At 34.9% G+C, this 13,338-nt stretch overlaps 1 pseudogene; it reads left to right on the plus strand.

The window, feature by feature from the left end:
* The first annotated feature begins 10,392 nt into the window (after positions 1 to 10,392).
* Positions 10,393 to 13,108, plus strand: LOC108281912 (annotated as a pseudogene).
* Positions 13,109 to 13,338: the final 230 nt, after the last annotated feature.

Raw genomic sequence — 13,338 nt, forward strand, 5'->3', positions numbered from 1 at the left:
TATTCGTAGTTTTGTTGTGTGCTTTGTCCCATATTAACACAGATATAACAGATTTCTTGTGACAAATAATTGCATGGTAATTTTTCTGTCATTTTACTTTCCACCTCCCAGTATTTTCATATTTTAGTTGTGTCATTTGTAAGCATCATAGACTTGGACTTTTGTGTCTGATAATATGTCTTATAATTACAGAATTTAGTTCACTCACATTAACATAATTGCAGATTTAGTTGCTTATAAATATGTGCTTTATTGTTTGCTTTTCATTAGTCTTATTTTTTTTTAAATATTTGTCTTATTGTTACCTGATTATTTTAATTATTTCATTTTCCCTGTACATTAACCTAGAAATTGTATACTATTTTCCTTCCAATGGTTACATTCAAGATTGAAACATGCATCCTTGAATTATCAAAATCTAATTTAATTGGTATTTGTATCTTCATTTTATCATTTCATCTAACTTTATATACTTCCTGACTTAGTATATTTTAAATGTAATTTAATCTATCTCACTCCCTCTTTTTCCTTCTTTCTATATATGTAAGTATATATACGTATATGTTATATTTATATATGTGTATATTTATATAACAGCTATATTGAGATAAAACTCACATACCACAAAATTCACCCAATTAAGGGTATATAATTCCGTAGTTTTTAGTATATTAACAGTTATATAAACAACACTGTAATCAGTTTTAGAACATTTATCACTCCAAAAAGGAAACCCTATAGCCCTTAGCAGTCAGTCTTCATTTTTCCCCAAATCTTTCACCCCAGACAACCATTAATCTACTTTGAACTTATGTAGCTTTACCTATTCTGGATACTGCACACCTGATAATTCACAATATGTGGTCTTTTGTGACAGATTTCTTTCATTAAGCATAGTTTTCAAGGTTCATTCAATCTATATCATGCATTAGGACTTAATTCATTTTTATGACTGAATAATGTCATAGTATGTATATATTGCATTTTGTTTATTGCTCATTCATTGATGGGTCATTTTGTTTGTTTCTATGCTTCCAGCTATTATGAATATGCTGCTGTGAACATTTGTGTATAAGTTTTTGTGTGGACATATATATGTAATTCTCTTGAGTACATGCCTAGGAGTGGAATTTCTGGGGTATATGGTAATTCTGTTTAACTTTAAGACTTCCCAACGATTATCCACAGAAGTCAAGTCATTTTACATTCCCGCAAGCAGTATACAAGGGTTCCAGTTTCTGAATGTTCTTGTCAACCCCTGTATTCTGTTGTTGTTTTTTTCTAGCCACCTCAGTGGATATGAAGTGATCTTTTTTTGTGGTTTTGGTTTGCATTTCTTCAATGACTAATTATGTTGGACTTTCTTTTCATCTGCTTTTTACTCGTTTATATGTATTCATTGGGGAAGCATCTACAGAGGTTCTTTTCCCATTTTTCAATTGCGCTGTTTATCTTTTTTGTTGTTGAGTTGTAAGAATTCTTATATATTTTGGATACTAGATTATTTTCAGATATATAACTTGCAAAGATTTTCACCATTTTGTGGCTATTCTTTTATCTTTCTTGATGATATCCTTTGAAGGTTTAATTTTTATTAAACTCAATTTAATTACCTTGTCTTTTGTCACTTATGGTTTTGCTGTTATAGCTAAGAAGGCTTTCCTTTCCAAAAGGTCAGGAAGATTTATGCCTACGTTTTCTTCTAAGAGTTTAATAGTTTTAGCTGTTACATTTAGGTCTATGATCAATTTTGAGTTGATTTTCATATATGATCTAAAGAGGGGTTTTGACTTCATTTTGCTGTTGTTCTGCATAATCACTTGTCCCAGCACCACTTGTTGCAGAGACCATTCTTTCCCTTGACATTTTTGGTAGGCTTGTTAAAATTCAATTTAACGTAAATGTGGGAGTTTATTCCTAAACTCTTGATTCAACGCCACTGATCTGTATGTCTGTGCTTATACTAGTAACACACAGTCTTGATTACTGTAGCTTTGCTGTAAGTTTTGTAAATGGGAAGTGTGAGTCCTCCGACTTAGTTTATCATTTTCAAGATGGTTTTAGCTTTTCTGGGTCTGTTAAATTTTCCTATGAATTTCAGAATTAGCCTGCCAATGGCTTCAAAGAAGCGAGCTCCTATTTTGATAAGGATTGCATTGAATCTACAGATCAGTTTTTGAAGAGTATTGCCATTTTAAAACATATCATAACAATGTCGGAACAATATTAAGTCTTCTCATCCATTAACAAGATAAATCTTTTATTTATTTAGATCTACTTTATCTCAACAATAAAGTAAACTTTTTTAGAGCCTAACTTTTGCACTGCCTTAAGTAATTTTGTTTCCAGGTATTTTATTCTTTGGGATGGCATCGAAAGTAGAATTTTGGTCTTAATTTTCAGATTTTTCATTGATTTTTGTATAAAACTTCAATTGATACTTGTATATAAATCACCTTGTGTCCTGCAACTCTGATGGACTTAATTATTAGTGATAAGCTTTTTTAGTGAATTCCTTGGAATTATCTATATACAAGATCATGTCATCTGTAAATAGAGTTTTACTTCTTTCTTTTCAATTTGGGTTCCTTTTTGTTTCTTTTTTTGACAGTTGCCCTGGCTAGAACCTTTGGTGCAGTATAGAACAGAAGTGTTGAGAGCAGACACACTTACCTTGTTTCTGGTCTTAGGAAACAAAGGGCACTTTGACTATTGTTATTATATGTTTGCTAGTAATTTAGAATTTCACATGTATGCCATATTGGTCTATAGTTTTATTTTTTGTGTGTGATATCTTTATCTGGTTTTGGTATCAGGATAATACTGGCCACATAATATAAGTTTTAAAGTGTTCTTCCTTTTCTATTTTTATGGAAGAGTTTGTGGAAACCTGGTATCTGTTTTGTTTTGTTTTGTTAATTTGGTAGAATTCAAATTCGCCAGTGTAACCATCTTGTTCTGGTCTTTTCTTTGTAGTTTTTAAATTCCTAATTCAATTTCTGTACTTGCTAAAGGCCTATTCAGATTTTCTGCTTCTTTTTGAGTCAGTTTTGTATCTTGTGTTTTTCCAGGAATTTATCTATTTTATCTAAGTTATCTAATTCTTTGGCATACAGATTTTAATTTTATTCCTTATAATCCATTTCTTTGTGTTAATTGGGTTATAATGTCCCATTTTTTACTTTTGATTTTATTAGAATATTCTTTCTTTTTTTCTTGCTCATAACCATCTTAATAGTGTGACAATTCTGTTGACTTCTCAAGGAACAAACTTTTAATTTCATTTATTTTTCCTATAGTTTTTCAATTCTATATTTTTATCAACTTGTACTCTAATCTTTATTATTTCCTTCCTTCTGCTTGCTTTTATTCCAGTGTTTTAATGTAGAAAACCGGATTATTGATTTAACAAGTTTCTTCTAGAACATTGACATTTACAGACATGTTTTCCTCTAAGCACTGCTTTAGCTGCACCCCCTAATTGTTGATACAGTGTGCCTTCATTTTTATTTCTCAAGTATTTTCTATTATCCTTTTCATTTCTTCTTTGACTTATTTGTTATTTAGAACTACACTGTTTAATTTCTTCATATATTTGAATTTTCAAAATTTCTGTTATTCATTTCCAATTTTATTCCATTGAGAGCGATCTTTGTTTGATTTCAGTCATTTTACATTTATCGAGGTTTAATGACTTATCACCCAAATTCCATTGTAATTTAGAGCTCTCTCTGTCTTGAATATCTTGACGTTCTATTTTTTAAAAGAGAGAGTTACTTTGGCGAGGGCTTAGGAGCTCTCTGTCCTTATGCTGTTGCTTCACCTGGGTAAGATGTCTGAGTCATGCTCTAGACCTGGAGGCCGGGACAGTGGTCCACTTCTCTTGCAGTGACACTCTGCTTTATAATCAGGGCACCATGTGGGAGAGGTAGCCTGTGGTGTCTTTTATTAACTCTCCAGATGTGGACCTATGAGCAAGTTGGGGAGGGAGCATGGATGAGGACAAGGTAACTGGGGCCACAATATTCTTGGACTGAGGTTCTTGGGGTAGAGCCACCATTCTATCAGTTGGAGCTGGATAGAGAAAGCAAATCTGCAACATGGAACTGTTGCATCTATGTGATATTGGTCTATTGGAACTGAGGCAGATGAGAAATGCTTGTGGACTGCCTCTCCCAAAAAGATACCATAGCTTGGGACTGAGGGGCATGGAAATTCTTTTTCTTGGTCGTACCCATCCAGGGTGGACCTTCTGTCACACTGAGCTATGGGAGGATAGAGAAAGGTATAGGCTGTGACTCAAGAGCCATAGATTCCTACTCTTCTTACCAAGATTTAGTAGATAATTGCTGTATGCTTCTGGAAAAATTTTCAGAGGCTTTTATGAATGGAGCTTTTAAAATATAATTTTCACCAATTATGATTGTTTCCCTGGAAAGCAAGTATATGGAGTTTCTCATGCCACCATTCTGGAAGTGGATCTTTCACTGTATATTGAAACACTGTGTCATTGTATTACTTTTTAATACTGCCAACATTCATTTATATATACCAGTTTTCTCCCAGCTTCTATCAAGTATCAGTTATTTCTCCAAACACTCTTTTATATTTACCTAGTGCAAGCCTCCTGATTACAAATATTCTCAGTTTTTTCTGCCTTAAATGTTTTTATTTCATTGTTATTTTATAAGATATTTTAAAATTAGATAGCAAAGCATTGTTATTATTACTGTTTTCAACATTTTGATAGTATCTTCATTGTCCTATAGATTTCACAGTTTTCGTTGAGATATCAGCTGTCAGTCTAATCTTATTTTTTTCCTGCAAGTTAATGCTACATTTGGCCTTAACCATGAACATCCAAATTTCATTTTTATTTTCTTCCTTTCTCATTTATGATTTATCTCCATGAGTTTCCAAATCAAAAACATTTCATGATTCAGTAGCAATATTTTTAAATGTAAAAGGATCAGCAATATTTGTAAAAGATACAAGGAACTATAAGCTCTGGAAGGAAGAAGAATGTCCCTGATAACATGCTCAGATTAGGATAAATTGAAAGGGTTTAATAAAATGAAAAAGTATTGGTAGGGTATAAGGAAACCATGAGGGATATAGCACAGTACCCCCAGGGCTGGTAACTGCAGAGTTGTTACCACCCTAGGAAGGAGGTGGTTACAGGAATCTTAGAGGATTGAGTTCTGTTCAGATAGCTACCTTGAGAAGAACACAGCTTTCCCTGTAGAAGGATATAGCTAGCTTGAAGGTATCCCACAGGGAGCAAGACAGAATAAATACAATCTAATTTTACAGCTTTGAAGATCATTTGCCATTCTCTCTAGTTTCCTTTAGGTAATTTTACTTGTTTTATTTTTATGTTTTTGAGTGTTCTCATAAGTGTGATTTTCTTTGTTTTGATGCTGCTTGGAGTTTACAGAGTTTTGTAAATCTTTAACTTAATGTCATCAGTTTTAGAAAGTTATTTGTTCACATATTCCTTATGTCTCCTCTATTACTTTTTCTTCCGGAGTTCAAATTCTTATATTTTATACCCTAACTATTATTATAGCCCCTATACTGCTTACTTCCTTTTGTATATTTCCCATTCTTTTGTTTCTCCCCCATTCTAGATATTTTATTTTAACCAACTTTTATCTTTACTTATTCTCTGTTTATCTGTATCTAAACTGTTATTAAACCTATCTCCTTAATCTATTGAGATCTAAGTTATTGTACCTTTTAGTTCTAGAATATTCATTAATTTCTTTATGATTTTCAGTTTTTTGCCAAGTTCTTAAATAGCCTATGTCTTTTAAAGTATGTGTTTGGCTGGGCACAGTGGCTCACACCTACAATCCTAGAACTTTGGGAGACTGAGGCAGGCAGATCACCTGAGGTCAGGAGTTTAAGATCAGTCTGGCCAACATGGTGAAAACCCATCTCTTCAAACACAAAACTTAACCAGACATGGTAGCACATGCTTGTAATCCCAACTACTTGGGAGGCTGAGACAGTAGAATTGCTTGAACCCAGGAGGCAGAGGTTGCAATGAGCCAAGATCACACCACTGTACTCAGCCTGGGCAACAGAGCAAGACTCTGTCAGTCAATCAATCAATCAATCAATCAATGTATGTATGTGTGTGATAACTCCATATTCTGCATGCTCTATATTTTTGATTCTGTCACTTTCCATTATCTATTATTTCTCAGATTTTTACCACATTGTCTTGTCTCCTTTTTTTCTGGTATGGGACTGAATATGAAAAGTTATTAAAAAAAATTGAAGCCTAGGATCATGTCATCTTAATCTAGAGAAAATTTGCCTTTGCTTCTGGTAGACAGTCTGAGCCACTAGCAGTCACAGATCATTTTGATCAAATTTTAGGAACTGAGACATTTGAAGCTGGGCTTTAGTAGGTTTCACAGCTGATGTCTTTCTGCTTCACACTTACACAGAAGATATAGTACATCAGAATCTCAGTCTAAAGTTGCACTTTTTATTAGAGTTCCCCATCCTTGGCAGACACCAAAGAGCAATCTTTGCTTTCTTTTTTTATTTTTTTATTTTAGTTTTTTATTGCATTCTAGTTCAGAAGACTTTAAAAATGTCTACTCAAAGTCTCACTCTCCCAAATGCTTCTTCTGGTTTAGCAGATGCTTCTTGCAGAAAACATATCCCAGATGTTTCCCTCATTTACCTGGGTTTTCTTCCTCCAAAGGGCTTAAAGACCTGAAATTTGTTATGCTTTACTAGCTCTGTTATGTATTCAAGCAGATGATTTTTATATCTTGTTCACCTTTTTTTTCTTTATGATTTTATTTTTTTAATTTCCAACTTTAATTTTATGTTCAGGGAGAGGGAGAGAATCAGGAAGAATAGCTAGTTGTCCTTTTCTTATGGTGCTCAGCAGGGTGGTTATTCTGTAACATGTTGTCAGCCATTCCTGCAATCTGCCTTCCAAACTCAACATAAGCAATATTTTTTAAAACCTAAAAATAAATTAACAAAAAAATCAGTGGCTTCATGATACATTTAAAATGAAATCCAACTACCTAATTAATATTTCTACAAGGTCCCACAAAAGCTGGACACAGCCTATTTATTCAAACTTACCTTAACTAATGCCCCCTAAGCTCACTGACTCCTACAAGATCAGCCTTTCTGTTCCTCATACATAGCAAAGAACCTCCAGTCTCTCAGACTTTGCATTTATTGTTCATCTTAGAATGCTATTACCAGAGCTTTCCAAATAATCTATTCCCACACATCCTTATCTTTGCTCAAACAGTTCCTCCTTAAAACAACCTAGCCTGCCCATCCAACTTAAGAGATTTCCCTACTCCCCACTCTGTTATGAACAACACCATCTTTACTTGTTATACTGCATTTACTACAATCTGCAAATTACCTTTACTTTTATTATATTTTTATTTTAACAGTGTCCGAACTTTGTGAATCACGGTTGTGTCTTTTGAATAATGCCTGGTACGTAGTAACTACTCATTAAATATTTATTTAAATAAATGAATTATGGCCCATGACTATATGCAAATTCATTATCTTCTTTGACCCTCTTTTCGCCTTTTATTTTAAGTGGTGGTGATCATGATCATAAAACCTGGTATAACTAGTTAATAATATATTAAACATGAAAATATCTGATGCCTCCAAGACATCCAATAAACTTATTTTGTCTTCCATCGTTTTTACTCTTTCCTTTCTCCAGGTAGTTACTGAATGATAAAGTAAACACCATTTTATTTTTTGGCATAATCTATTATTCCCCTGAGGAATCTAGTAAGGGGTCATTTCTAATGCAATACATTTATAGAATGGGGCTGGGGGCTTTCAAATTTCCCTGGGAAAATATGGTTTTTTTTCTTTTTGGTGATTTCTGTGTGGTCTGGATAAAAACCTCCTTAGTCCTCGAAAATAAATATTTGCATAAGTAAAAAAAATGAAATAAAATGAATATTTATCGATTTGAGTTTGGCATTAATTTGTGTATAGCAACTGTATTGGAAATACAGCAAAATGCTTGCCTTTGCTGTGAATCCATTACTGACTGTCACCTCCTATTCCTCAGTCACTATCTAATTAAGGCATTGCCTGGATTTTATGTCCTAGAAGTGAGGTGGACAGAATTTATTTACTGCAGGACCCCTAGCTACATGATGGTTAAATGATCTGAATACATGTGGCTACTTATTAAATATGATTTGACTGTTATTTATTAGTGTTGAGGCATTTTGGAACTTCAATTCCCATGTATCCCATTATTTCTGTTCTTAGGTTTTTAATGAACAAGCATTTCACCAAGTAGATCTCATTAGCACAGACATATCAGGATTGGCAGATTTGTTCTATACTTCATTCCATGGGGAGCAGCATGACTGAATTCTGCAGAGGTTGGCAGGGCTGTGGTCTGCTGCCATTGAGTTATAGAATATAAAGTATTGCATGCATAATAGATTAGCAATTTGAAACATTTCCTTCTTGATTTTACATATCCATAATACGTTAAACCTTGCTCCAGAAGTCTTTCTGTTAAGGAGGACTCAATTTATTCCATCAAATTGTCTTCACTACCTGTATCTGGCATTAGGAACAAAAAATCCTTACTTATTAGGATCTCACACTAAAATTCTATGCATTCTGGTTTGCTCATAGATAGCCGAATGACTACAAATTTCTCATGTTTAAATACTTTGTGACCCCATTAGAGAGAGAGCACAAAATAAAAATATTAAATGTGTCATAAACACAGTCATTATTTCTAGCACATACTGAACATTACCAGTATCAACAAGGATGTGAAAACTTCAAATTAAAGTCACACGCTAAAACAGAGTAAATAACCACTCTTTTTACAACAAATGTGAGACTATGAATCTATCAAATGAGAAACTGTATGAACTGTATACACTATGAAGTTTAACATGTTTTGAGAATTTCCCTTCAGGTAGACACATTGCTTATAACATGTTCACTAGAACCGCATTATAATTAGAAATACTTGAAAACTCCAGCTCTTGATGGAGGATATATCTAATAGTATGAATTGATTTTGACATTATTAATGAATTTATTCTGCTAAAGCAAATGCTGCTTTTTGAGATGAAAGATATAATGTTTAAATTTCATTAGTTCTTTTTAAAGACACACAAAATTGGCAAATCCAGATGCCTTTGAAAGTTCATAATCACATAATCTGAGTTATTAATTAGGTCTTCTTTTTTGAACAACCTTAGATTAGTTATTGTTTTGTAGACTATATTTCATTTTCTGAGCTGCTGTATTGGTTTGTGTTTTCATCACAATTGAACAAGTATTTATTTGTGAAGCCTCTCGCTTAGCAATGTGTTTCACAAAAATTCTCTTGTGCATTTAAAATGTTTGATGTCATTTCTAGTAAACTGTAGTTATTAAATCCAAAATAGTGACTGAATTGCTTATATTTATCTCTTTATCGTTCCTTCATTTATTCTAGTCGCTAATTCATTTATAATAACATTCTCTACCTCTTGTGGTTTTTATCACATAAAACATGTATTTGGGTTTAGAATAGTACCAGCATGTAATCAAAGCTCAGTAAACATTAGTTATTATTATTTGTATTAATTTAATTATTCAATCAATTGTTAGAATCCATTACAGACAGGTAGGTGCTATGCAAAAATTATGAGTAAGGCACATAAGTATTCACACCTATGAAACATATTCCATGGATAACCAACTAAAGAAACATAAGTGTGTGCTGGATAAAATGCTTTCCTATTAATCATGCCAGCAAAATATATAAACATAAAATGTCAAGCCCTTTTCAAAAATATCTCCTTAAAAGTATCTTAGTAACTTGTCTCCTTTTCTTAAAAACTAAGAATTCAGTGATTTAACAAAAATTTTAGAGCTGTTTTCAATCATCGTAGTTCTCTATAATAGAAAGAAATCTATAGTGTGAGCTAGGAAAGTAAGTTCCAGCTGATAGCAAGCTGTCTTCATGACCTTGGGTAGGTCATTGAAACTTACTTGGTCATGATAATGAAAAGCAAATACCTAGAAGTTAAGGCCCAGGAATCTGCAGTTTAAGAAAGCTTCTTAGGTGCTTCTATTACTAAAACCTAGCCAGCCAGTGTTACAAAGATTGCTAGCAATTCTCCTAATTCTTTTACACTGACAAGAACTTGAAAAACCAGTGAATAAGTGGATGATATGGTTCCACTTTTTTGTGCAGTATATAAACATTACATCTAAAATGTCCCTAGTCTTAAGATGAGTGTTATTAATGCATTTTGTCAATTAGGCATTACTTTGGATTCAGAAAGGCGTCAATTAAAATGACATCCATTTTGTGGCAATTAGACATGTCAGTCCTGCAGCTTAGTATGAATGACTTTACAATCTCATAATTTTAATATCAATCTCAAAACAATAGGAAGCTTTGCCCATGAGAGGAGGAAATATAATTTTGAACTACACAGTACAGATGAGTTTTTTAGAGGCATTGTGACAACCAGGTATCCAGGTACTTGGTAGACAAAGAAGAAATTTTTGAAATTGAGACTTGATGCCAGAAAGAAGATGAGAATGCAGAATCTGTTTATCTGCTCATTTATTCCACAAATGGTTACTGAATTCTGGCATTATGCTAGCCACAAGTTTGCACTTGCAAATGTAATATATTCCTCAGTTTTAAAGTGATTAGAGCTTACTAACCAGCAATCTTTTCCAATCTTTATATGATCTAGGCAAATAATTTTGCCTAGATCATGATTAAACTGTTAAGTGCCTTTAAAAATTATCTTACCATTGTAATTTGGTTAGACTAATTTATTACAAAGTTTTAGTTTCAGTGATGGTATATTGTTCATGACCTTTGCCAGATCACATACAATCTCTGATCATTTACTTTATATACTTTTCTTTGTATCAACTGTCTATTTATACCTAAAAACAATTGAGATAGCCAGGGGGGAGAGGGTCCCTAGAGAAACTCCAACCAGCCTGCCCACTGAGGTGGAACCTCAAGAAGTTCACGCCCTTTGCAGTGGGAGGAACCTGGCCCCTCCTCTTCCTGTGTGAAACCTGGGATTCCAGTGGCCTAGCAGGAAGTGCTGTAGTGGAGGGACTTGGCCTTGGGAGAATCACTGTTTCTCCCTCTTTTTCCTCCACTTTTACCCAATAAAACCCTGCTTTACTCACCCTTTAAACCATCTGGGAGCCTAACTTTCATGGCCATGGGACAGACAAGAACCCCATCTTTAGTTGAACTAAGGAAATGCCCTGCAACACAATTATTTAAAATATAAAGTTTAAATCAGTACCATAAGTAAGAAATCAATACCATTTGCCATAAATGTTTGGTAACCATAAAAATAAATACAATGAAAACCAAACAATACTGTGACGTATCATACTTAGATGCAGTTTCCTGATCAGTAGTCAATAATGGCTTTCATGTTGTTAAGAATGGGTATTAGCAATAGTTAGAAAGGTGTTAAAGATATATTTTCAACAATTGTTGCTTTCTCCTTAACCCAAAGTTCCCAAAAACAACAAGAAAATTATCAAGTTACTAATGCTGATTCAGTAATACATTATGCATAATAGGGAGAATAATAGGTTTAACAAATACAAAAATTTCCTAACAGACTCTAAAAAATAAACATTGATATTAAAATATATCCCCATATATAAGAACCCCCCAAATCATCTCGCTCTTGCCTGCCTGGCTGCCTGCCTGCCTGCTCTCTTTCTTACTTGGACCTTCGCTCGCCTCCTCCTAGAAGATCGAAGGTGCTCTGACCACAGTCTGCCGCTGGGATGGGAGACTGAAGAGGTGGCTCAGGGAAAATGAGTCTGCAGTGCTGGGGGTAAGAAGATACCGGGCAAGGACAAGCAGCAGGAACAAACTATCGTCGAGGACCTGGTCATGACCAAGTACCAGATGCAGGGGTGGCATCGCCAGCTGGGTACTTTGGTCCTTAGTGGAAGCATTCAGTCCAGGTGTATGGGTACAGAGCCTGTGTGAGGAAGGTGATGCCATTATTATGGCAGAAACAGAGAAAAATTTCAAGAAAGAAAAGGAAATGAAGAAAGGTATTGCTTTTCCCACCAGCATTTCAGTAATTGTGTGTTAATTCTCTCCTTTGAAGGGTGACCAAGACTACATTCTCAAGGAAGGTGACCTGGAAAAATTGACCTTGGGGTCCATGTGGATGGCTTCATAGCTAATTTAGCTCATACTTTGGTGGTGAATGTAGCTCAGGGGATCAAAATAACAGGGCAGAAAGCAGATGTTATTAAGGCAGCTCACCTTTGTGCTGAAGCTGCCCTAAGCTTGGCCAAACCTGGAAACCAGAACACACAAGTGACAGAAGCCTGGGACAGAGTTGCTCATTCATTTAACTGCATGTCAATAGAAGGTATGCTGTCACACCAATTGAAGCAGCATGTCATCAATGGTGAGAAAACCTTTATCCAGAACCCCACAGATCAGCAGAAGAAGGATCATGAAAAAGCTGAATTTTATGTTTTTATCAGCACAGGAGAGGTCAAGGCCAAGGATGCAGGACAGAGAGCTACTATTTACAAAGGAGACCCCGCTAAATAACACAGACTACAAATGCAAACTTCATACACCTTGTTCAGTGAGGTAGAAAGGCATTTTGATGCCATGCCGTTTACTTTAAGAGCATTTGAAGATGAGAAGAAGGCTTGGATGGGTGTGGTGGAGTATACCAAGCAGGGACTGCTGCAACCATTTGATGTTCTCTGTGAGAAAAAGGGTGAATTTGTTGCTCAGTTTAAATTTACAGTTCTGCTCTTGCCCAATGGCTCCGTGCTGATAACCACTGACCCCTTTGAGCCTGACCTCTGCAAGTCTGAAATAGAGGTCCAGGATGCAGAGCTAAAGGCCCTCCTACAGAGTTCTTCAAGTTGAAAAACCCAGAAAAAGAAAAAAATGAAAGCCTCCAAGACCGCAGAGACCACCACCAGTAAGGAAACATTAGAAGAAAAGAAAGCTGCAGAGGCAGGTGCGGCCCATCTCTCCAGATTGCTGCTTCTGCCTCACCCCCTTCCCACTGTACCTCAGGCTCTGTGAAGTGCAGTCATTCTTCTCTACCTGGGACCAACAGCAGAGCGGGGGCCTCCCTGCCCCCATTGCAGTTCCCCAACCCACACGCTTCCATCAACAGCCGGCTCCAACTGACTCTGGTCTTAGGAAGTGAGGGTTTCCAACCAGAGAAGACTACTTTAAATGAAAANAAAAAAAAAAAAAAAAAAAAAAAAAAAGGAAGAAAGAAATTGAATAATAAAATCAGGAGTCAAAAA

The sequence above is a fragment of the Cebus imitator genome, unplaced genomic scaffold (assembly GCF_001604975.1).
Source record: "Cebus imitator isolate Cc_AM_T3 unplaced genomic scaffold, Cebus_imitator-1.0 Scaffold12, whole genome shotgun sequence".
In the NCBI taxonomy this organism is placed as follows: Eukaryota; Metazoa; Chordata; class Mammalia; order Primates; family Cebidae; genus Cebus; species Cebus imitator.